Source organism: Empidonax traillii, unplaced genomic scaffold (assembly GCF_003031625.1).
Source record: "Empidonax traillii isolate 1590-97213 ecotype Southwest subspecies unplaced genomic scaffold, ASM303162v1 scaffold1104:size183874, whole genome shotgun sequence".
In the NCBI taxonomy this organism is placed as follows: Eukaryota; Metazoa; Chordata; class Aves; order Passeriformes; family Tyrannidae; genus Empidonax; species Empidonax traillii.
Genome location: NW_020956297.1, coordinates 74,029 through 99,513, shown reverse-complemented (window position 1 = coordinate 99,513; position 25,485 = coordinate 74,029). Strand labels below are relative to the sequence as shown.

Genomic DNA, 25,485 nt, shown 5'->3' with positions numbered 1-25,485 from the left:
CTACGGCTCGTTTTCCAAAGGCGGCAGCACACCCTGAAGTCACTAACTGTGGCGTTTCCCCACTGATCTCCACAGGGCAGAGTTGGGCCCATGCTGAAGGCTTCTGACCATGCCGCTCTGCAGTTGTGGATCTGGTCGCGTCACCTCCTGTGAACTCACTGTCTCACCACTGTGAGAGACTGCAAGATCTGGCAGCTCTGCTCACCTCCAGCGTAAGTGCTTAACAGACACCCATTAGGAACTAAATATACAGCGTAACTAATGAAGTGGCCACTGCTCTTAGTAACAAATACTGTCAGAATTTCGTTAGGTTCTTGTTCTCTGTTGGAGAGGCAGCCAAATACAGGCACATAACTGCACTGGGTTTACCTGGGCAGTTTGCAGTGCACTGAGTCCTGATGTTTGTTTGTTCTTTGTTTCCCCTGGGATTGGGTCTGTTTGCAAATCCCTGGGGTTTTGTAAGGTATACTCCTGCAATGAGGTGAGTGAGAGCAACAAGCCCTGCTGGGAGGACAGAAGGAGGATATAGTGGGCTCTTGGTTTCAGCAGGAGACAGTGAGGAACTACCATGAGTCTGGGTGTGGAGGAAATAGATCAAGGCTCTAAGCCAGGGCTGGATGCTACTGAAAAGCAAGGAAAGCAGCAGTAGACTTAGTAGGGTCTTGGTGAAGCCACCTGACAAGTACATCTGAGGTGGAGCAATAACAGGCGCTGTAAAGCCCACAGACAAGGAATATGGTAGTGGAGACTGCAGAGATAGGCAGAGTCACAAGGCTGCTCTAGTGCAACGCAGAAGTTGGGCTTTTGTACTGGCTTAAACTTGGGAACAGGAGAAGAATGGTGCTTAGTGCACCAGCAAGTTCTACCTGGAGATGCCAAAACATGTAGTTTACGCTGGACTAACCTGGATGTGTCGATGTTGCCGAGGTGCTGCCTGAGCTTCCTCTGCTCTAAGGGTGGAACTAATCAGCCAGGCTGTTTCTTACAGGGCTGCAGCCAGACAGCTACGAGTGGTCTGAAAGTCCTGCAAGGAGATCAAAGGCACTGTGTCAGCACAGCTGCAGGCTGAAATAAGGCTTTGGTCCTGGTCAAGCAAAACCATTGGATTGGACTCAAACTAGCCCCAAAGAAATATTCAGGGGATATTAACATACTGTGAGGCAGTGAAGGAGTTGCTTGACTTCCTTTTTTCCCTCCATCCCTTTTCTATTTGCAGGAGAAGGTATTACTCAGGACAAAAGAATGAGGAAATGATCTCCTGATATAAATGACAGGGCCCATCCTGTAGAAACACTCATGCTCTTCCATTGAGGAGGCTGCGTGGGTCTAGGGAGAATAAGACAAATTAATAATTGAAGCTGGGGCTGGGCAAAAAATGAGCTGCAAAAGCCCCAGCCCTTTTCTCCGTGAATGGGAAGAAACCAAAATTTTTCATAAGACATTGAAAATTCTTGTCAAGTGAGGGGCCATTCAGGACACGGGTGATGGAGCAGTGAGGCCGTGAGATCTTTTTTTAATGCAGGTGTGCGGGTACCCATCGCTGCTGAAAGCCAGCTCTCAAGCTGCACAAAAGTCTCCATGTGTTTTTGCTGCTGCTCCACTTCCCGGAGCCCAGCAGATTCTGCACTGGCCCAGAACTCTGCAGTTGTCTGGGTTTGGGGTTTTTGTCTCTGTCTGGCCCTGCAGTGTGTGTGCAAGGCAGTTCCAGGAGCACCTGTGTATGTGGATGCTCGCGTGCTCTGTCCCGCACGTGTCTGCAGCCACGACTCTCTGTGTCACAGGCTGAACCCAGCGAAGGCCCCGTGTGCCCCATAACGACCCGGACACTCCTGCCCTGCCGTGCTTCAGCTCTTCTGCCGAGATGCTGGGCCTTGCTTACAGAGAGACAGCAGGTAGGTGCTGGGGGACTGGCTGGCCTCACCCCTCCAGAACAGCCCCCCAGGAGCCACACAGAGCTGTTCCTAGCTCCAGCCAAAGTCAGAAACAGGTCCCTTGGTTCCTTTATCCCAGCTTGGCTGAGATATTTCAGGCATGCATGATATAATGACAGTGTGCTGCAGCCCAAAGGTGTGGTGGAAAATCTGGTTAAGCATGCTGGCTGAGCTGCTCCATGGATCCTCAGCTGGGACATGCTGCAAGGCACAGCTCAGCGCTGGTAACACAGAAAAGACAAGGGCTGCTTCTCTCTCGCTTGAGCCTGAAGGAACCACATTTTTCCATTTTGTTTTTTCATCAGTTCTTGCATCCTTACCTAAGTGCTTGCCTGTGTGTTTGTGCTTCTGGCTGCTAGGTGCTATCTCATGTTTTTGTTACAATCATCTCTTGAAGCTCCATTTGTACAAACCCACTTGTTCCCACTGGCTGCAGATTTTGGAGGCAAGTCATTCTCTCTCAGCTGCACAGCCTCTCTAGACTCAGACTGCTGCTTACCCCAACGGGAAATACTTCAGTGTAAGTCAGGTCAATATTAAGCCAGGTTTCCCCACAGCAGTACACTGCTTTTTGAGCACTCTTTGCCTCCTCATTATCCTCTCTGACCAAGGCACCTGACCGCCGCAGTCATAAGGTCCCCAAAACCCTGTGTTGCTGTGCTGTACCTTGCAGAGGGATTGGCAGTGCACACTGGGGGATGTTACCCTCGGGAGTGTACTAGGGCTGATGGAGTTCAGTGAGGGTCTGCTCTATTATGCAGGTAAAGAAAGTCCAACGGGGAGATCCAGTGGCACAGTTTGCTCTGTTGGGTAAAAGCTCAGAAAGGAAAAAAAAAAAAAAAATCTGTTTTCTTTTCCAAAACTAATCAGTTCTTGTTTTCCTTGGAAAAATGAGAATTTATGCATCTGCTAGAACTGCATGTGCAATGGCAACTGCAAAAACTTCAGGACTTTAAATATGTAACCGTGAAGAATTTTTTCCCAAAGGGGAATAGGGAAATGGGGAGAAGCTGAACTTTTCAGCCCTCTTGCCTTGTAGTCTGACCTGGTGATCCTGATGTTTCCTTTTGTAAGGCCTGCAAGTCCAGCGTGGTTTGGTGTTTGATTGGGTCCAGCTGTGCCAAAGCTGCCCTGGCAGACACACACCTGCCCCCTGCTCTCCACTGGCTGGCAGGTGGGGGCTTATCCCTGGAGCATCCCTGCAGACAGGGCTGTCCTAGCCCTGCAGCTGTGTGGGGAGATCAGAGCAACTTAGATAAAGATCACAGATAGAGCTAACTTCATTAACTTAGGCTTCTTCCAAAGGCTGCTGGGTCTCTGTGGCTCTGTGTCTTTGGGTTGCACCATCCTCTGGGAGTGAGAAATCCAAGCATCCTCTCTCGGGGGACTTGGGAGGAGAGTGCTTCTTGTTCGTGCTTGTGCTTTTCCATGCACAGAAACCTTCAGGAGAAGGGGAAATGCAACGACCAGGCCCACTGGCTGGCATGGGTTTTATTACTCAGACCTTAAGCTTCCTTGTTGCCTCAGTTTCTGTGTCTGTAAAATGAGATTAATCATCTTTGTCCTGTAAGCTCTTTCCTCGAAGAGGAAAAGGATGAGAGTTGAAAGAGGTGTAAGTGCTAAGAAACACACCTGATGTGTGGCAAGGAGGCTGTTACTCAGAAGCTGTACTGAGGAATGGGAACAGATTACCTGTGCTTCCAAGGGCTGCTTTTGTATCCATGTCCTTAGAACTGCCCTTTTTGTTCTCTTGCACTGGGTAGACTGTCTCCCCCTCTGTAAACACACCTAAGTGCTTGCACAGGGGCAAATGCTCCACATCAGCATTCCTCACCTTGTACTCTTCCTTTTGATAAACCTTCATATTTCTTTACCTTCGTCCTCTCGAGTGCTCATGGCTCTTCCCACCTTGGCACTTTGAGCTGTTCATGAAAGCAGGCCCTTTATTCTGGCATGTCTTTACCTGAACCATCGAAATGAAGCTTTGCATGGTGACAGGAAAAGGGAAACGAAATACCTAAGCCAGCAAAGCACTTGGAGGAGGACAAATGGCCCCACTTGCTCTAACTGTGAATGCACATTGGCTGGTCTGTGTTAGGGCAGCGTTACCTGGTACTGGGAATCAAATTTTGCTTGCGTTCTCTTTGGCAGGTGGAGCACACAGCCTCAGGAAACCCTGATTTAAACAAAGAGCTTTGGCTCAGCATGGGACAGGGACTTAGATCAGGAACAGCCAAGGCCAGCTGCACTGTACACAGCCCCAAGATTAGCCTGTACTTGGACCTGGGCAGAAGTTTCTGATAACATGAGCAGCAGGGAGGTGATCAGTCATACCAGCCTTTGGCTAGAGTCAGGTAGAACAAAACCCCAGGGTCTTCATATGTCCCCTTCTGCATACATTCCATATTCCTTAGCTCAAGAGCTTGGAGCTAGGAATGCACTTTGAAACCAGCCTTTTGAAATTCAGCAACTTCAGCTGTAGAATCTCGGTCCAGAACTCCGAAACCATGGCATAAATGTTGGCAGTTTGCTTGTGTAACGATTACAGGAGGGGCCAGGCTGATGGACATCTGCCTTTATGTATTTCCTCCTTGAAGTCACAGTTCTTTGCTCTTGGCAACCATTTCCACAGCAATGCGTAGATGAGAGTTCATAGATACGTGTTAAATGGGAAGTGCGAACACACAGGCTTTTCAAAAACAAATCCTGTGAAACAAGCCCTCTGAGCAACCACCAGGAGAACAGAAACACAAAAGGGTGCTTTCCCATTCAGGAGATGGAATCTTAGCTTAGAAGTGAACCTTTTCAGATACATTCAGGCTTTTGTGGGTCTGCCAAGCCAGGTCATTAAAGTTACTCCCTAACCACATGCTTGTATGCTGATGAACTAGATGTTTCCTGCACAGGAGTTGGGCAAATTCTCCAGAAAAAAATCTTGTTTTGGGTGGGTTTCTCTTAGTTGAAGTTTGATTGAGGGAACAACTTCTGGATGATTCCCTCTCACTTAGCTTTTCATACAATGCTTGGGCAGGGGAGGAGGGAAGACCCATATGCTACTGGTGACAGCAGTTTCACTGTGTTATTTACAGATGGCCAGACTCAGGAACTCTTCCATTGCTTGATTCTAAAACTTGTGTCACCGTTTCCTCTTTGTCCGCAATCTCCTTTGTTAGGCTTAGCAGTCATCATAGCATCTCAGAATGGTTTGGGTTGGAAAGGATCTTAAAGCCCACACAGTTTCAACCCCCTGCCATGGGCAGCGACACTGCCTCGTGTCCTGTCACTACATGCCTTTTCCAAAGTCCCTCTCCAGCTCTCTTGTAGCCCCTTTAGGTGCTGGAAGTTCTCCCCGGAACCTTAGATCCTATATCACTAAGAGGAATAGTCATTAAAATCAATCAGGAAATTATTATAGCCCCAGCAACATGAATTATGCCTGTGCATGGAACACCAGTGTCGTATTTGCATGCAAATGGATTTACGTTGTTTATATTGTGTTGCTATTTACTGTCAGCGATGGTAATTGCTGGGCTGGGCAGAAGCTGTGCAGGTCATTTTGAGCTTGGATTCTGGAGGAGGAGAGCCTGCACAAGTGTATTATCTATCTCATCATTTATCAGTCTCCTTTTAATAACTTTTGAAGGCACTGACAAATTTCATCTACATTTGACACAGGGGCAGAGGTTTCTGTGGTGAGGAGATTAAGGGACAAAGGACAGGTGTGCCCAGTGAACTAGGACTCATTAATTCCACTGCTCAAAGAATTGCTTGTTTGGGATTAACCTCAGGAAATGGTCCTTTACTGGTCCCAAACCTTTCTGCAATGGCCTGGTGATTGTTACAAGGTTTTACTGAAATCCTGAGAATAGTTCTGTTCCAGCTTGCTGGACAGGGACATTTGAGTCTATCTTCCAAAATAGGTCTGTGCTTATGTGTTTATTAAGTTTTGAAAAGCCAAATCAGATCAAAATTCCTGAGCTGCTTCAGAGAGGAGGCACTTTGTTACCAGTGTTGTGTTCAGCAGATGGGGCAGCTCCAGAAGCACTCCTAGTCTGATCTTTAGACTAGTGCAGCCACACATCAGCTCCATTTTGTCTTTAGAAATGACCGATCCTGAGTGCTGTTAGTAGTTAGATAGAACTTGTACAGGCCCTGTCCCTCAAGATTAAATCCAGTATTTCTTTTTCAGCTTGGAAGATGGAGGTAGTCAAAATGAGATGCCTTTGAACGTGAGCAGAATAACCAGAATGCAACGCTTCATATACAGCAGAGGACTGGTTTTATGGGGTAAGGCTTCCTGATAGTTTGCAGCTCCTCCGAGGAGGTTCAGGTCACATTGCAGAGCACTTTCTCATCTCAGGACCACAAAGTCATTCATAACCATTTTTAAGACAGCACCTTATCAGGTCTGTGGGCTTTCTACCTGTCTGCAATACTGTAGATTCACAAGTAAATATGCAACACAGTGACAATCACGAAGTAGAAACTTAAGAGCAGTAATGTGAAGTACTTGCTTTTAAATCCAGCATCACACACTGGAGTGATGTCATGAAGTTTTTATGTGAAGCCCAGTTACTCCTTGTCATTGCACAAACATCAGGCACACAGGGAATAAAGCAGGGATTTTACTTCACATGGCAGGAGCAGTCCATTCTGGAGGGAACCCTGCTCAGAAAGTGACAAAAGGAGAACAACAGACTCAGTTATGCTCAGGTGCTGCTTGTGCACAACTGCTCTCAAGGCCAGAGTAAAATAAAACTTGACCTATGATCCCAGTGGAGATGAGGACGGATCTAGGTGGTCATGGCTTGCAAGCTTGTAACCTCTCATTTCTCAGGTAAGTCCACGTAGCCTCTTTTCCTCCCACTAGATGTGGGAAGTGTCAGTGCTGTAGAATCCCTTGGTGTCTGTGGATGAGTCAAATAAATGAGATACAGTTTGGACCAAAATAACTGTAGTGGAAAAAAAAAATAACACCTCTAACAAACCCCACTTTTTTCAGGAAAACTGTTGTGCGCACACCTGACATAGGGCCTGATGGGTCTGTTAGACTCGTTATAGTGCCATTGAATTGTTCAAGTTGATTTTGTTCTTTCACATTCGGAACATAAAGTCACTTGACACTTTTTTTGGATTGCTAAATGTCTTTGTCTGCATTTCCAGTATAACCAGAAGTGTTCCTAGATGGAAATAGCAGGAGATGAGAAAACATTAAAGGCCAGATTATATAAGGGGAGGAAAGCAAAAGAGGGAAAAACAATAATTTTTTTTAAAAGTTTGTTTTCTTTCCATAAAAATATTTCAATTACGTGCTTTTCCCCAGCCCTAAGATGATGTGAGGGACTAAGAGGGAAGATGCATTTTATAGGTAAAAATTATGTAAAATAGCTAGTATTTATTATCTTGCTACTGCTATTTTTATGGGCTTCTCAAAGATGAGATTTGAATGGGGAAATGTAACTAAATGAAATGCTCCCAGAACTGAGCCTTTGCCTTGTACTCCTCATCAGCCTAATTTGAAGCAGTGTGAAGTCTGTTATTTGACATTACCTTGAAGGCAAATTTTTGTGCCAAATTTGAAATAAAAGGCAGTGATTTATATTTCCTACTTTTCATCAGAAACAGGGAATGTGCAAATCAAACAGAACTTCCTGTTTCCAACCTTTCAGCAAGTGCATGTTTCGGTTTGCCTTCCTCTCCCATTGCAAAAGGGAAAAAAAAAAAAGATGCACTTGAAAAAGGATGGATCCTTGCCTTCATATTATGTCTGCAAGAATAAGAATTAAACATGTCTGGACATGACAGGATCTTAGTAAGGGCTTTGATTCACAAGTGGGAACACTTTGTATTGGGACAGCTGTTGTTATTCCTGCCCGAGCTCCCTGCTCCAGCCCTCAGAGGATCCCGCCTCCGCTGCAGGGGTGTCTCGGTCGGTCACAAAGCAGTTGAACTGCCACAGTTTATAACCAAACAAGCAAAGCAGCACCGTGCTGGTTTCACTTACCTGACAGTGTGACCAGATGCACAACAACTGCTTTAGTGTCAGATCTCCAGCTCATGAGTGTCCCCCTCAGACTTCAAGTAGAAACAGCTGTTCCAGTTAGACCAGGTGAGTGCCTCCCTTGTGCTGGGTGGCCCACCTGAGAGAAGCACGTGAGGAACCGTGCAGAAATTGGTGTAACTCCTGTTAGAAGGTGAGACTGTAAAAGAGTCAGTGTTCTCTGCTCCCTCTCCAGGACTGAAGGAACACCGTTGTGCTAGTCCTTTATTTCAGAGCTGGGTTACCACTCACAGTTCTCTTGGGAAAAGGCAAAGTGCTTGGCCACTCAAGGTTTAAGCCAAGCTGCCTGGGTTTTGGAGTGCACAGAGACAAAAATGTGAAACACGGTGGAGGGGGAAAGTCTTGCAAGAGAAAAGCAGCACCAAATGTGACTGGGCCTTGTGATTGTCACAGCTACAGTAGTGGTGGGGATCGGTTAAATGGGAGTGTCTGTCAGCAGCGGGGGATCAGCAGGGGTTCTTGGTGCTCGGCTTTCGGGGGAGCCACAGGTGACATGGTTTCTCTGCGTTTTATGTACCGTTGTAGCCATCCTAGGACACAAGCCTGGACTGCAGGGTTTCTGAGGAGTAGTGGCCAGGCTCCTGTCTGGCACTGGCCTTCGTGGCGTGTGAGGTGTCACCTGGCATGGGTCCCGCTGCAGCACATCCCGTGGTGTTCCTGCCCTCCGCAGAGCCCTGGAGCAGGCACGGCAGAGGCTGCCGGGCCCCGGAGCCATCGCTGCTCTGTGCCCTTTCCAAGCTGCAGTGCCATGTGTGAGCTGCCCAGCCAGCTCCCGTCAGGCTGTGCATTTCGGTGCAGCCATCAGCAGTAGCATGGCTAATAGGCTGCTGTTTAAATGGCTGTAATTAGGCTTCAAAGTAACCATTATGATGAAAGGGGGAAATCTCACATTCCTCTCCACTCTATCATTTCAGGGTGTCTGGCAGCACCCCAGAAAGAAAAAAGGGCATCACTTGATACCACCAGAGCTACCTGTTTGCAAGGAACATCTCACCTTTGCTTTATAAAGACTTTTTTTTCCAGGAGAAAAAAACGCATGCACTTGTGAATTAAGTACTCTATTCTCTCCATTCCTGTGGGTTGTTATCTACCCTGCATGTAAGCACTTTGCAAATATTTGAATGGAAACGACAAGAGATAAGGACAGGTGATAAGGTGCCCTTGCTGCAGCAGGCAAGCCCCTACCAAGCTGCACAGGAACCGCAGGGATATTTTTCAGTTTGTTGTATCCTGGAAGGAGTATGGTGTTTTCTGAGAGCCTGCCTCTTCTGTTTACTCATTTATCCACTGTGAATTGTATTGCGTATCTGAAATGCTGGCATTTATTTATTTATCGCACTAATCCTCTTTTTCTCCCGTTCCATTCAAACTGGGTTGTGCAGCAGGAGGAATGGCAAAGGTGATGCTGCTGATATTAAGTGCCAGCCTGGGCTCAGCAGTGTCCTTCTGGAAAAAGGACACTCTTGCTGAGTGTCCCCGCGCTAGGAGGAGAGCAGGCTAGGGAGTCCCTAGCCCTCTGCACTGCATTCTTTGTTCCAACTCATTTTTGGAGGATATTAGCAGTTTCCATCCTCCTCCTAATTCCACTGCCATAAAACATCCTTCTTACTCACGAAGTAGAATACCTAGATCCACCTTCTCGCCTCCTGGCTAATTACTGTCATTATCTGGCTAGACAAACTTGTCATGAGATTAGAATCTCCTCACAAAACAGGGTCATCTCAGGAAGTTCTTGCTATCCGGTTTTGTGTAAATCAGTCACCTCTGCTGCTAAACGGTAGCTCAGGTTGTTGAGAATTCACACGCTCCCAGGAGGGGAGCAGAGGAGCATTTCCACACAGGAGCTGCTTCAAAAGGAACTGGGCGTTCCCACTGACATCAGTGGGGCAAAGCCTACGCCCACTCTCTTGCACCTGCTCAAGGAGTTGTCCTTTAAAGATACTGAAAAGAGCTAACCACTTGCAGCAATTTCATTGCCCGGCTGGATCATTACTGTAATAAAGTCGTTATGTTCTACTTACTGTATCCTTCCCCCTGTGCTTTGGCAGGTTACCTCAGCAGAGCTCTGCAGCAAGCTGCGACCTGCACGGAGTAAAGGCAGAAGCCACAAACCAGGCTGGTCATTTTTTGTGTCCTTTAAGGCTTTGGGTAATTCCAACTGGGGATCCCAAACTAAAGTAAATTCACCCTCCCGTTTAAAACAGAAACTCAGTGCTGTAGGTACTGGATGGTTTTCTCTCAAATCTACAGGGCTTCCACACAGGCCCTCTCCGGGCTGGTTGTTTCCGTGTGGGGAGAATGTAGGTCTCCTCGTGCTTAGGCAACTAAGAGTCAAACACCTCTTACCCAATTGCCTTCCTAAGTAGGTGAGCAGCAGGAATTCTTCCTCCCATAAACCTCTGGTACCACTTGGCTTTGCACATGGGCCCACACAGGGCCTGCCGTGCCGGAGAACACTATGTCACCGCTGCACTAAATAACTGTATTGCGTTTTAACAGGCCTGTGGCATCAAGGAAATCTGTGTTACCCCACCGATGCTCCAAAACGGAAACGGGCACTTAGAGGTGACTGTAACCCTGGCTACAGCTAAACAAAACACTCCTTTCCTCAGCTCTTGTAGCAACCTGAACTGCAGTTGGTTCTGGCTGTCCAATAGGTTTGTGATCCTTCAGTGGCTCTCTTTCTCATTCTTTATGACAAAGACACAGCTGTAGTGGAAAAAGGTTGCTCTGAGCCAGCATTTGGTCCAAGTTCTCTCATTTTCTGTGTGAGCGTATCTCGAGGCCTTGCTGCAATCCAGTCTTTAAATGGTTCCTTGCAGCCTAAGCCAGTTAGATTGTCCTTGTGTTTTTCTGTGCCCTCCATCGCTGAGATACCTCTGTCTTTTGCAAGTCTCTTGTTGAAGAACTGTGATATGTTGGTCCACGTTGAATGGACTAAACTGAGTGTGGTAAACACTAAGCTTAAAAGCCCTCCATTCCTTCCTTTTGGCTGCTGAGTTTCCTGCATTTCAGCAGGACTAGTGCGAGGCTGTGCAGATGAGCGTTAGGAAAAGGGGTGAGTGCACACATTCTTAGCGAGCAACCCTTATTGAGCTGGAACAATTCCGGTTCGTGCCTTCGCCCAGCAGGGCAGGAGAGCTGCCAGGTCCTCAGGGCAGCAATTGGCTGCCCTAATCCTTCCTCTTCCTACAGTTTCCTGCTTCACTTACACACTATTGTCCAAATTGAGCAGATGTTGAGGCTGGGATGCTACAGACAATAGTGTTCCCCTCTGATTCATCCTTAGAGCAGGCCCTGTCCTGTGGAGGGAAGGAGGCAAAAATACAATCTTACCTGTGTGTGTAATAAGGCTGTTTCATAATGCATTCACACAAGAGAGCCAAACGAGGGTTGTACAGACATGCTATTTCCACAGGGACACAAATAAATGAAGCTTTCTACTTGCTTTTTAAGGGCCCTTTTGGGACAGATTTGTGACCCAGCCAGCTCTGGGGTGAATCTGGGCTGTGTTGAGCTGTGAACAGCTCAGGAGTGAGCATGGTGGGTGAGGGTGGTTGTGTTGGATCGCTGAGCCTTTCCCCAAGTAGCCACACCTTTGTGTAGCAGTGCTGTGACTTGTCCCCAGGCGAAAGGAGAGGGTCAGAACTGAAAAAGCCCTGGACGCTAGTCAAAGGATCCATCGGCTCAGCTTGGTCAGTCCTAGAAGAGGCTTCTTCCAAACCACTGGCTCTTAAATCCACCCTCTGCCTGGATTACAGAGGCTGTAGCAGAGGTTCTTCCTCTGGGTAAATCTCAGTTGATATCACTCTTTTCATACTGCTGTAACTGGTCTCTATTGCACTAGCAAGTGTACTGGTACAGCTGAGAGGGAACATCATATTCTAAGGAACAGGTGGTGGCTGCAAGGATTGCCAGTCAGCCCTCCAGAAAATGTCCTTAGTGAGGTGCAGACTGAGGCTTGAACTGCCTCTTGTTTCTGCTGAGAATATGTTTATGAGCAGGCTGCTAAGCCAGCAGGAGCCACTTCTGCATCTCTTACCCTCCCACTGAAGTGCTTCTCCTTTGGTTTTATCAGCTCTTTGTGAGATCTGAGAAATGCTCAGGGTCACTCCCCAGGGTAACTTGTAAGAACAAGCTGTAGCCCTCAAACCAGGGCTACATGCACCTGAAGTCTTACCCTCAGCTCAGCTTGATATTAGTGGAGAACAGTTAGATCTGAAGATACTGCTCTGAGAATGCCACATTTGTGAAAGGAGCAGGTTGTTCCTCTCTTTAGTGAGCAGGGACTGTGCTGGCTGTGACAGCAATCCTGCTCCTGGCAACTCTGTTGGACTGTGGAGGCAGAGAGGTCAAATAGCCCACTAACACCTAATGGGGAAGGGCAGCTCCAGCAGAAGAGTCTGGGGGAAAGTGAGAAAGACTCAATTGGCAGCTCATTTTTTGGGTCACCTGCCTGAGATAAAGCACTTCCTCAAGTCCTGTTCTGCTGGTTTCAGGTCTCAAGTGATTCATTTCTCCCAGAGCCACCTCTCAGTGTGATGGAGCTGCTGACCTCCCAGGTCATGTTCCCCTTCCTCCAGCTCTTCTGCTGGTGCTGTGATACCATCAGGGGAGTATCAGAGGGTTTCATTGCTGCTTTCTGACACATGTTGCAACTCTCAGCACCTGTAGGTTGTTGAGGCAGCAAGAGCAGGTATTTCATCCTGACAGGGAGGGAGAGGCCCTTGAACAGTGCACCGAGAGGGGCGATTGCAGTGGTATAGGGAATGATTAAACACAGATTTGTGATCTTTGCTCGGGCATTAGGGAAGACAGAACCTTGGACTTAGGCTCCCATCCTCCTGCAGACTTTTGCTAGCAGCATCTCCTATTCCCTCTGATGTAGCTTAGGATGGGGAAGGAGGTAGGATAAGTACCTGGTGCTGCAAGATGCTTCAAAGTGACCTTCTCTGTCAGAAACTTCCAACCTGTGCAGCGGTGTCCATATTCTCTGTATTGTATCTGCTGCTCCACACAGCTCTGTAACCATTTGGGAAGTCTGGCAGAGCATAAATAAAATATTGACACACATAGCAACCAAAACTGCCTGTCAGCTCAATGTGTAGGTTTTGCACTGAAGACGTAGAAAAAATTAGATGTCAAGCTGCTAGTGTTGGATGCACAGTACCCAGATTATCCATGAAGCTTCCTAGGTATCCACCCTAATCTTGTCTATGACTTAGAAGTAAGTTAAGAGAGCAAGAGATCACTTTGTGTTCTGGCATTATTTCATGTGTGCTTGTTTGTGGAGAAGTATTTACTGCCCTTCCAATGGAAACAAAGCAGTGGTGTCTGCAGACCTGGGCAATCCCATTTCCTGGAGAAATACATCCTTTTTAGGGGTTTGTTTGATTTGTTCATCAAATGCAAGGTAAAAGCACTCTCTAATTCCCTCCCATCTTTCTAGCTGAGCAGGCTCATGCTCAGCTGAGAGGTGTGAGGCCCTGATAGGAAGATTACACCCTTTGGCTGGCTTTTTTCAGGGGATTGTTGTCTTCTGCAAGGACCCGCTGGATTTGTGCTGGGAAGCAGCACCCCAGCACAGCCGGACTGGTACTGCATCCCCTACTTTTCCTGCTTCTCTTTTGCACTGAGCCATCTGCCTCCCAGGAAAAAACCCTCTCTCCGTGTTTTCTCTCCACATAGTGGGACCTTCTTGCCCCTGCAGTAAAGTGACTGAATGGTGCTGAGTGCTGCAGGGCTGCAGCACCCACAGTTGCCCTCAAGGCCACAGCACGTGTGCTGAATGTAGACTTGTCCTTCAGCAGCTGAGAGAATCAGTGTTGAGTCCCTTCCTCTCACTGCTGAGGCCTCTCCACTACATCGAGCTGTTGGAGCGGGACAGGCTGTGCGGCTGCGCCTTCACAAATCACCTGTACCTGATCGGTGCCAGAAAGCTCTTCCCCCACCCTATTTCTCTTTCTGCTGTGGAAAAGAACAGCATTTGTTTCCAACACTACCTCTGACAAAACACTTGAGGGTCTTACAAGGTTTTCTTGTTTTCTAGCATGCTACTTCCATCTCCTGTCTGGAGGATTTACAGTTTTTCCCTGGGGCAAGCAATCTCCCTGTGCCCTTTCCTCCCTCTGTTATCACTTCCTAAAGCCAGTCCCATCTCCAGCAAACCCACGGAGCAGTGATGGGGAGCAGGGGATGGAGAAGAGTTAATGTCACCAATGTAAATCTCAAGTGTATTTCAGTGTTTGTTTAGTACTTCACAAACTATAAACCACCCTGTGGGGGTGCTGGAAATAGAGGTAAATAAATTAGTGACTTCACAGACAGTCATTGCTGGTTTTGTTGGGTCTGTGAGAATCCTCTCCCCCGCAGGAAGCCATGTTGCCACACAGTAGACATCAGCTCTCTCTCGGGCAGGACACAAGTGTACCATGGATCATTTCTGGTCAGGACTACGTCAGTGCAGAGACAGTGGTCAAATGTTTATGAGTTTATGGATCCAGCACCAAACACATTCCGGTGACACGGTCACATGCCTTCCTAGTGATCAGCAGTACTTGACATCCAGCTTACAATGACGCATTTTAGTTGAAAACTAAAAAAGGATCCAGTGAACAAAAACTTGCAACACTCAGGAAACACTTCTGGGGCTGAGCCCATTCTTTCAGGATAACAAATTCTCTCTATTTGCTGGCAGTGCGTGGTTCTGCCAAGCTTTCTGGTACCTTGAAATCTGCTTTCTGGAGAAAAACATCTCATCAGATCCTAAAACCTTACTGTTGGCTCTTGATTATTGTGAAATGCAATTGCAGCCTATGACTGAAAGGCAAAGAAAAGCACAGGAGTGACACAGAAAACTTTGGTGTCACAGCAAATGGTATATAGATTGAAGAGAGGAAAATAGGAAGGCAGGAAAAGATTGAGGGGAAAAAAAACCCAAACAATAGCATTCCATTCATGCCATTATGTCCACTAGTCTTTAATGATCCTTCTTTGAATTCCTCCAGGTAGTTTTTGAACTGGTTTATACTTCTGACTTTTACTTCAGGCTGTCACAGTGAGTTCCACAGGTAAAGGATGCACCAAAAAAAATGAGAAAGAATGATGGTCCCCTTCAGACAGCAGCCTCAGAACACATCACTGGGTAAACAGGCTCCTCTATTTCACACCTGCACTCTAAAAATTGCCATTATTTTTGCCTACCTTCTTGTGTTACAGGACAAAGTGAAAAATTATTTCCTGATCACATTCTCTGCTTCACTCCAAATCTCCAGCATGTTCCCATTCAGTTGTCTTCTTTTCAAGTGAGCAGGGCCCCATCTGTTCACCTCTCCTGCTGCTGCAGCCATTTGAAATGCCTCATCAGCCGGGTCACCTTAGACTTTCCTATTTCTGAAGGAAAAAGAGGTCATAGCAGTGGGTTGAGTAAGACTGCTAGTGGTCAAGGTAGTACCATATTATTCAAGTACCCCGTGGCACAACTCTTTTTTAGTTCATACCTTCTAATATCCTTCTGGCTTTTTCGGCCTGTGCAGGACACTCTGTAGGAGGAGGAAGACTCATGCTGCCTCCAGGCTAGAGAGTCTGAGGAGGGTCTTCACTGCCACAGTCTGATGAAATGGAAAGGGAAAATAAGCAAAGCTTTTGGCAGCTTAAGGAACAGAGACGTGTAGGGGTGGAGAGCACAGGATTCTGTTCTAGGAAGATGTCTGTGTGAGGGCTGTGAATGGAAGGAGTTAAAAACTAAATGAAGCCTCTCTGGTTTGGGTTAAGGTAGGGCTGAACACAAGAGCTTGAAAGCTGAAGTGTATCTCAGGCTACTCCAGAGGCCTGAAGTAAGGCTGCCATCCCAAATTGTCCCGTCTAGACTACTGCTGCCAGAGCATGGCTGGGGCCAAAGAGCAAGGAGTCAGGAGTTACATTTGCATTTCTTTGCTTCTAAGTGTATTTGATAGGGAATTTTTAGGACAACAAGCATGGCTAATATACAGCACAGTGTAACTAAAACCTCACACTCAGAAATTACAACTAGAGTCCTCGAAAAGCTCCTGGAGTTGGTGTAAACTTGATATGACACAGTATTTTAGCCTACCTGTTTGGAGCTGCATTTGTTCACTAATCAACCTTCAGAATTCAGGGGTCAACCATTTCAGTCTTTCTGTAACCCTGTGGACTACAAAGGTAGTTCTTCCTTTTTTTTTTTTTTTTTTAACTGGAAGGTGAGAATCTCATATAATTGCAGGATTTTCAGCTGTAAAAGGCAAGGATTGCTCTGAGATGAGAGCACAGTCACCATAGCTAGAGGCACTACAGTTTTCTGGGAATTGCTGGACTAAGGCCCTCCCCAGCCTTCTGGGAACGAGGAATTGTTGGTTCCTCTTTCCCATTTTGTTTCATGAGACTTCTCTTTAGTGGCTGAAGCCTCTTTTCCACCCCTGGTAGTGTTGACAATGTCAACCTGAGCTCTGGGGAGCAGCAATAGGTCCAAGCAGGTAAGCTGACACCTCAGTCTGTGTTTAGTAGCTCTGCCTGTCTGCCCTGGCACAACGGTGCATTTTTTCCTAAGGGCCAGCATCCCTTTATGCTGCAACGCTTGTCGTACTCGCTGTCATTATGATGTGACCCTTCAGCCCCATACCCAGGGCAACCAGCCGTCTGTGTAGGGCTGTTTCTCTGGAGCTAGTGAAGCTGTGGCTCCATCTCCATCCCAAGACTTCACCCTCTGGGAACGACAGCTCAGGCGTCCCATGTCATTCAGACAGTTTTCCTCCCGCTCCTTACCCCAGCCCAGCGCCACAGTATGAGGAGCTTGTTTGCCATTCCTCTCTCAGCAGCTGGATTTATTAGGAGCCCAGGGTGGGAGGAACTGTGTTGTCGCTCGCATTCAGTGCGCTCCTCAAAGGGCAGAGTGAGAAGCTGAGAACAAACCCAAGAGCTGTAGCTGGTTTCTGTGCGGACACACACACCTGCAGTCTCGCAGGACACAACTCTTCCCTGTCGTCTCAGTCAAACCCGAGCTTCCTCACTCAGCTCAAACTTTCCTTTGGTACAGTCAGAGTGACCTCTCACCTGGGGCTTGCCTGCCCAATTTGTAAGCCCTTTAATAATGGTGATCCATTATCCTACTTTGCACATCAAAACGCACGCAGGCTCCTCCCAAACAAGAGAACTTGGCAGATGAGCCGTGGGTAAAAAGCACAATAGTTTATACAGATTATGCTGTTTGAGAGTGTCATTTCTCTTTCTCCTCAGCAGAAGAAAAGATTTCTTCCCCTCCAAATCTTACAGAAGCAGTGTTTATAAGTAATCACTGCAGTGTTAGATTTATCCGGACACAAGACCACTCTGCTGTGGATGTGCCATGTAATAAGGATGCAGATGAAAAAGCCTCAGGGTGTCCCAGTGTCTCCCCAAGATCAGGCTTTCCCTTGCTGCAGCATTGCCCATGGGTCTGCATGCTGCATTGCGGCCCTTTGTAACTCCTGGCTTTTGTCCGTGTCTGAAGGGAGCTCGTGCTTTCTGTGATCATGGAGCATCTCACACAAGAGGTCTCTAATTTGAGCCGAGGATTAGCTAAGTGTCTGGGAGACTCTTCGTGGAGAAAATGAAATAATCACAATGCTTTCTGGCTTCTCTTAGAGGCTTCAGCTTCTGGTGTCGCTGTGCAGTGAGTGTTATGTCTGTGTGCATCACAGTCCCCCCCGAGCCACAAGTGGTGTTTCTTGGAGCTCCTTCCCTTCTGGCACCGCAGGAGGGGAGTCCCTGCAGGCGCAGACAGCTGCACACACTGGACGTGCCGGACTGCGGGGAGCGGGAGGGACCGTCACTGCAAACGTGGGCCCTGCTTCACGGCCCCTCTGCATGGCATCGGGCCGCTTCTGTCGACACAGCCCGCCATACCCGCCACAGAGAACCTGGTGGCATCTTTTAGATCTATGTAAATTCTGCTGTTGATGAATTCAGCAGCTTCCTCTTGAAAACCTTTATTGGGTGACTTTCACACTGCCCCCACAGAGCCCTGTTCCTTGAAGTCAATGGGAGATCTGGGTGTGGTGAAAAGTCAAGATCAGACCTGTAAATCAGATGATAGAGAGGTGAATCAGTAGGAAATGCTTTTGGGGAACAACATATTCCTTTCCTGTCAATTAAAAGCAGAGGGAATGGCCCAGGAGTAGCTTCTCTCTGACATGTAAAGGACTCTTTTTCAAAGCATAATCTAATAGGGCTTTCTGGGAGGTTGAGGACATAAAAGCACGCTCGTGCTAAATACATTGTTCAGGCCATCTAATAAAATCCATTTCTGAAGAAGGATATGTAAATTTGTGTGGTTACTCCAGGGATGCATTCAGACCTCTTGTGCCCTATTAATGTATCCCATGGCAGAGCCCAGTCCCTGGCAAATTGACATGCTCTGTGCTATGCCCAAAAAATGTTTGATGTGGCTATTCAGGCTTCAGGTGCTCAGCCCCAGGGAGCGTATTCTGCTGTGTCCAAATGTCTTAGGTACACCAAAAGCCTCCCTTATTCACAGTCTGCTCCTGAAATATCCATGGCAGATCACTGTGAAATTATGTGCCACTTCTGTCCTTTTGGTTGCTGAGTTTATTTAATTACTGTTATTCCAGCTTTCTTTGTGACTTTCCACTCTTTTCATTGTTTCATAAGCCAGTGGTACCTGGCCTGCTGTGGGTCATAAGTCATCAAAAGGTTGCCTGTGACATCACTGCAAATAAAATAAAACTGCACAAACACGTGCCTGAGCATGTGGAGAGCTCAAGTGGAGAGACGGAAAGAGCAATCGACTGTTCCAGCTTTCACTGCCAGCAGCTGCGGCACTCCTGCTGCCCCGCTCGGGTGGGCTGTGCTGGCGTAAGGGCATTCTCCCGGCCTTTGTCCCCAGAACAAGAAGTGGGTTTCCATAAACACACAGGCTGGGAAATGCAGTTGCCAGCCTGGGACGTGGCTCCCGTTGCCTGTGCTCACGGTATTTCCTGTGCTCCTCCCTTGCCCCTTCACCGGGACTCTGCTTCTGCCACCACCCCATCCTGGGCCTTTCTGTGCTGCTGGGACAGTGTCTGGGAGCCGAGTGCCTTTTTGTGAGCTGTTTCATCATGTTGTGTGAATCACGAACAGCAGCGGGGCCAATAAAAGAGCCTTTGAGTGCTCTGCAGATGGAAGATGTCATACTGGGAAAATCAATCCACAGATCTGCTCTTTGATGGAATCTAGCTGCAGGCACATGCTTTCATGTGCAGCAGCATCTTCCCAGACAGATTATTCCCTTGCTCACATTGTGTACGGTCGTGCAAGTCCTGGGATAAGCAGCCTGGCTCTGCAACGCTTTTCTAATCACAACTAGAGTTCCTTTCTCATGCAGGGCACTTCCCTTTAGGGCTGTTTGGGGACAGATGGGAGAGAAAACAGACTGGCAGTGACCATGTAACTGGGTAAATATAGACCCAGGAATAACAAGTGCCAGTGCACCTGGGCATTGCAGGGGAGACCGGCTCAGCGGTGTGAACGGCGGTCACCTGTCCAGCCAGCCCCAGCACAGTGCACATTGAGGTCAAGGGGATAAGAGGGCAAATATCTGGTTTCCTCAACAGTTTTAAAGAGAAAAAAAAAAAGGTACAGCCACCTCCATTGTGAGGAGCTAAATGATAAGGATCAGCCAGGAGCTCTGTTCAGACAGCTGGGCAGAAATGCTCTGGAGTTCTCATCAGGTGAGGAGACACATTGGAACATGTTGTGATACTTTGTTCTATTACTCATTATGGTATTTGCACGTGGAAACAGCGTGAAACTCCCGACAGGCTGAGTATTGGCCGTGCCAACCTCCAAAGAACCTCCTTCAACGGAGAAAGGGTTCCCTTTGTACATGCAGTTCTCATATCACACACCGAAACTATAATAAACCCAACCTGTGAACTCGTTACATTTTTATGAGCCTACATTTGGGGCAGGAGTTTCTTTTTAGTGAGATTTTGTTTGGTATCCAACAGCTAAAACTAAAAATAGTAAATGACCACCTAATCTAACCTTGCGTGACTCAGCTACTTTCTCCCAGGTCTATTTGGTTTTTATCTCAGTGTCAATTATTGACTATTAGCAGCCTTCCACAAGAGAACTAGCTAGTGCCAGTCCAGGGGAAGCATGGGAAAGTGCAGTGGAGTGGAAGGGTTTGTGAGCTTTGAGTCCTGAGCTGACACCGCCTCCTGGAGCACCTCCCCATCCCTTTTGCCTTTGTAACCCCCACCCTTACACCCATAGATGTCCTAAACATATCTTGTGCCAACATGAAAAGGCATTTATTTACATGAAAAAGCAAGGCCAAGATAGTGCCAGTGTGCTTTGTATTTGGTAGGAAAAGCAAACAGGTTTTGTGTTTTAGAAAAAAAAAAGTTATTTCTTTTCATTTAGCTTTTCTTTCTTATTTTACATCTCATCACATATTTCTCTCCCTCCTTTGCAGCCCACAGCCCTGGAAGCTGGTTTCCACCAGGAGGGGCCACTGTGCCTTTCCCACTCTTGCCTGAGCTCTGGCACTGCTCCACATCATGCAGGACAGCAACAGCTAAAGAAGGATGGGCAGAGTGAAATTCCACCCAAAGCAGTTTCATTCAGCCATCCCCAGATTCTCCGGTAAGTCTTGCTACAACTTACTATTTGGTAACTCTGTTCTATCTATCTATCTATCTATCTATCTATCTATCTATCTATCTATCTATCTATCTATCTATCTATCTATCTATCTATCTATCTATCTAAAATAGTCTGTCCATCTTTCCTATGCTGCACTTCAGTGACTTCCTCATAACAGTTTGGTCTCTTAATTGTTCTGCTGTTTGTTCTTCCGAAGTGCACAAAGGTTATTCCACTTCAGATCTCAGAGTTAATGGCAGACAAAAGGAAGTGGGTGTGGAGTAGCTTATATGTGCACTGTGAAAACCTGGTGCCCTTTCTATTTATAGCCCCACTTGAACTTTCATTCATTTAGTTGCTATATTGGTATGGCAAACATTCCATCTCCCAGGGGAAGTACGTTAGCAGTGCAGGTAAGCAGGAGAGAAAACACACTGGCCATGCATGCAAATACTGAATGGCCTAGAAACCACTGCTGTTCCCAGAAAGCATATAGAACCAAAGTGATACTGAAGGGGAGCTTCCCTGGCACACTCCTTCAGATAACAGGCAGAGCAGTGCTTTGAGGTTAACCCAGAACTTCTTATTGACTTCATCTCTTTTATTCCATTTTAAATCAAAGGAAGTGTTAATGTATCTGCTCTCGGTGGCAGAGGTTGGTCTGATGAATGGTCACTTACCCAAGCTATGCCTCCTGGGTACAGAGCTGGCTAATGAGCATTAAGAACTCTCGGGGGGCCTTTTAGTGCTGGGCAAGGGGGTTTCCTCAGCTGGTCAGTGTCTCACATCTGTCTGTTATAGAAACAGTGACAAGTTACAGATAAAGTATTTAGGGTGAGGACACTGGACAGCCAGATCCAGAAACTGAAAGATCCTTTTCTTCCTGGAAGAAATAAGGGTCTTGCTATTTGAGGATCTGGCCCTTCTTCCACCATGTGGAGACGCCGAGACATATTTTATTATAACCTCATATCTCACGTCAGAGGAGGATCCCATGTGGGTTTTTTGGGTGTCAGTTATTATGGAGCTGTTAGAAAGGCAAAAAGAGAAAGAAAAAGGAAAGAGAAGTAGCAAATGGTTTTCCTAACTTGTTACCTTTACTGTCTGTTCCTTGGAGAACAGAGAAGTCAGTAGAAAAACACATGCCTTAGGAACTTCCTGGGTGGGAATGAAGGGTTTGATTCCTTGCTAATAACGAAAAGCAGAAGTTGCCAGCCAGTTCACCGATGGAGGGACTCCTTAGTGCTTTTGAGACAGGTACCAGCACCGGTCACAAGCATCTCCCCTTCCTGTGGGAGAGGCACCACTTGCTGTGTTTTTCCCTCATCTAATCCTGCCTACTCATGCTCACAGGTCTTTGTTTACCCAAGCTGCCTTTACAGGTTTGGATTAACCACTTGGGTCAATGCTGTAGCCGGGTGAGGAACCCACCTGTAGCACAGGGGGCACTGACAGCTGCTGAAGGTCTCCCTCTGGCTCAGGGGAAACCTTTACCTGAAACACGAACCCCTGCCCTACAACCAGGTACCTGTGGTCTCTATTTCAGTCAGGGGTTTGCAGGACATGTGCTGGGCCTGTTGTATTAGCACCAGGCTGCTTGGATTTGGACTCCTTCCAGAACTTCCCCGGGTGTCACTGGTATGAGGATTTAGGTGCCCCTTCACCCGACACCTATCCCCAACTTCTACCCACTCTCAGTTCCCCTGCCTCTCACTTTTGCAAAGTGGTCTCTGCACCTCAGCTGGGCCACGGAGGAATCCACACCAAGCGACTCCCCTCACCCCTCCTACCTTACCTCAGGGCTTGGGCTACAGCTGCCAAAATCCGCTAGTCAATGAATGAACTGACTGCTATTGATACACATCTTTGCTTCTGGTTAGGGATGCAAAATGAGAATTTTCAGCCTGTTCCTGATAGATACTGAGGACGCAGATGCAAAATGGTGTTTGCTTCAGATTGGTAGTTGTTTTGTAAAAAAGAAGGTGAATACACTCAGGGATTTTGAGCCAGAGGAGCTGCTTTCTATTAGGTGCAGGGAAGGGTTCCCAGTCATTCCACAGGAGGGAATACAGTGGAGCCACAAGTCTCATTTTGAAGAAAACGGAGAACCCGTTACTTTGACTTCCCTCTAATTGCATGTGAGATTATCTAAAGAGGTGGAAGGTCTTCCACTAGATGGAATAATAAAAGAGAATTTCCTTAATCCTTCTCTGCAGTGGGTTTGCAGAGACAAACAACTTTGCGAGCAGGTTGTTCAGCAAGCGTGGCGCTTTCCCTCCGTTCTGGGGTTGAGATCTGAGGGCAGCAGCCAGCACTGAGGAGAGTCCTGTGACTCTAAGGGAAGATGTGTGTATTGATACTGACATCTCCTCTGCTTGAGCAATCCTGGACGTGGGGCGAGGTCATTGGCACTTTCATGTGCTAGCCAGGCTTGGATTCTCACACCCTTATCTCTTACACTGGCTAAGGCGTCGCTCTGTTTTCTCTTCTATCTGCATAACCAGGTGTTGAGCAACTGGAATGTCATTCCACAAATTCTGACTGGCTTGGGTGTGTGCTCCTCACAGGAATTACTTCTGGGAATCACTTTGGTGGGCCAAACAATATGGTTTTCAAAAATTATGTTACTGTACAACATGCATTTAAATGAATTGCATAATTAAGCCAAGCGTGATGCCTCTGTTGCAGAGTAGCAGACTCCTCTGCCTGCTATTCCAGAGGGTACTGCAGCTCCGAGGAGCTGTCTGTTACTTACATAGTTAGGAGATTTATTTACATTGCCTATATGTGCTGGCAGGGAATCAAGGTTTATTTCACATTTTTCGTTGTTTCAAAGTCACAGCAGCACTCTTCATCCTCCACAACCCCACGGCTTCATAATTCAGCCCCATCCATTTCGCGCAGCCACAAGCAGGACACATTCCCAAATGCAAGTGACAGTGCAGCAGACACAGAAGTCGGGAGGGAGCAACTTGCGACACTCTCCAAAGCCTAGGATACACCTGGCCTTGGATTTTAAATATGATCCAAAGCTTTTTTATCTAAAGACAATCAAGGGCATTAAAATGAGAGCGGCAAAAGAGAAATGGGGCCTTGAAGAGGGCATAGTTAACGTTCTCTTAGCAAGGCACGGGGTGAGACAGCTGCACTGGCTCATGGGAACTGACCAAATCTGCAGAATAGGAAAGGAATCAGTTGTGCATTTGTGTGCAGCCCACCAGGCTTTAGCAGTTCCTGTAAAGGTAGAGATTTCCACTGGAATCCCGAGGGCTCGAGGACAGCGTGCCATCTCTGATGCTTGAGCTCCCTGTCAGTTATGTGCACCGAGTGACCCTTCTGGACATCTCCTGAGGTTTTGCTCCTGAGGTTTTGCACAGGGAGAGCAATGACAAGGTGAGCTCACACCTTCTTCCAGACCATGGCCACGTGTGCAGCATTAGGCAGAGGATTCTGCCACAGTTAGTGGCATGGCTTTGTGATACCTTGAAATGTGGCCCCTCCAGAGCATTTCTAATCAAAGGTAGATCCAGCTGTAATGGTAAGGAAAGCTGCTCAGCAGAAACTTTACCTGGCAGTCGTGTAGCTGGGATATGTTCTTAGCTTACTGTACAACCACATTTCAGCTGTGCATTATGCAACTGCTATTAGCATTAATGAGTTACAAGGCTCATATACTGATACTGTTCCTAGAAACAGGCTGCCCAGGAATGCACTCTTTTGGACTAGTTTGGGGAGTTAGACGGAGCAGAGGGGACCTGTGTACTTGGGTGCTCTATGGGATACCTGTATCCAAACCCAAACGTGGGTCTGGGCTTCAGCTGTGGATTTCAAAGTAAATAAAAAAGTGCCTCTCTTTGGAGTCAAATCTGGATTCTGGTTAGGCTAACGATGTCTCCCACATGCTTGGGAGTTTGATATCCAGCCTGATGTGGATCGAGGCGACAATTGAAAAGCAACTATTTTTAAAAACTACTAACTAAAAACCAAAGTACAATTAATCCCAGACCATGGAGATACCCTGCCCATGGAAATCTTAGTTAATTTTTGCTATGAGTAAGATGTAAATAACTGTCAAATGCTAACATTTCTAGTACTGGTGTATAGAAGATACACTTAGGAGAAGCTTCCTGCCTTAGCAGGAAGGTCTGCAAGGGCTGTGAGTGCAGCTTCACCCATCTCTAATAGATCACTGATATCAAGAGATTGGCATTGGTTTCCAGTGACTGAATTTCTTAGTTGGTTTTTGGGCTAGCAGAGTAAACTCCAGTTTTCTGAGGCTGACAGGGATGAGGTTCCAGTCTCAGGTTTGGATTGCCTCTCCAAAGGCTGTGCTTGCTCTCAGCAAGGACTGTTTGCACATCCAGACTAGGCAGCAGTGCAGCCAGGGACTTACTCCACAAACCGGTACTGACTTTGCTGGTGCAAAATGCAAACACCCTCACTTACCTCTTGAAAATCCTGGCCAAGGTTTGAGATTTGTTATCTGCTTGGATGTGGGACTTCCTATCATGTGCCCTGGCATCTGCACAGGGTTTCCTTTGGAGTCTGCAGGGAGACAGGGAGACGATGGAAGCTGTAGTTGAAAGGCAGCCGGATCAAAGGTGGGTGATTGGCATCAGGACAGGGTTTCTGAGCGCAGCCTCCCCCTGGGTCGCACCCACAGCTGGGTCCCTCCTTTGTTTGCACGGAGCCTCTGGGTAAGGGGCAGCCTGAGCACGGGGCACACGTCAAACAGGCACAGGCAGGAGCCCAGGCCAGCCACGTGGCTGGGACCAGCGAGATGTGACTGCAGATTCCCGGCACGCTCTGGGCTAAACACGCGACCTGAAAGACTGGTGGGAGGTGGGCAGG

General features: G+C 47.4%; 1 long non-coding RNA gene across 1 annotated transcript; it reads left to right on the top strand.

Moving 5' to 3' along the window:
- Positions 1-1,710: 1,710 nt before the first annotated feature.
- Positions 1,711-20,632, top strand: LOC114068646. Its single transcript, XR_003573636.1, has 3 exons — positions 1,711-1,892; positions 6,121-6,218; positions 20,465-20,632. It is a non-coding gene; the product is annotated as an uncharacterized LOC114068646 (long non-coding RNA).
- The last annotated feature ends 4,853 nt before the right edge of the window (positions 20,633-25,485 follow it).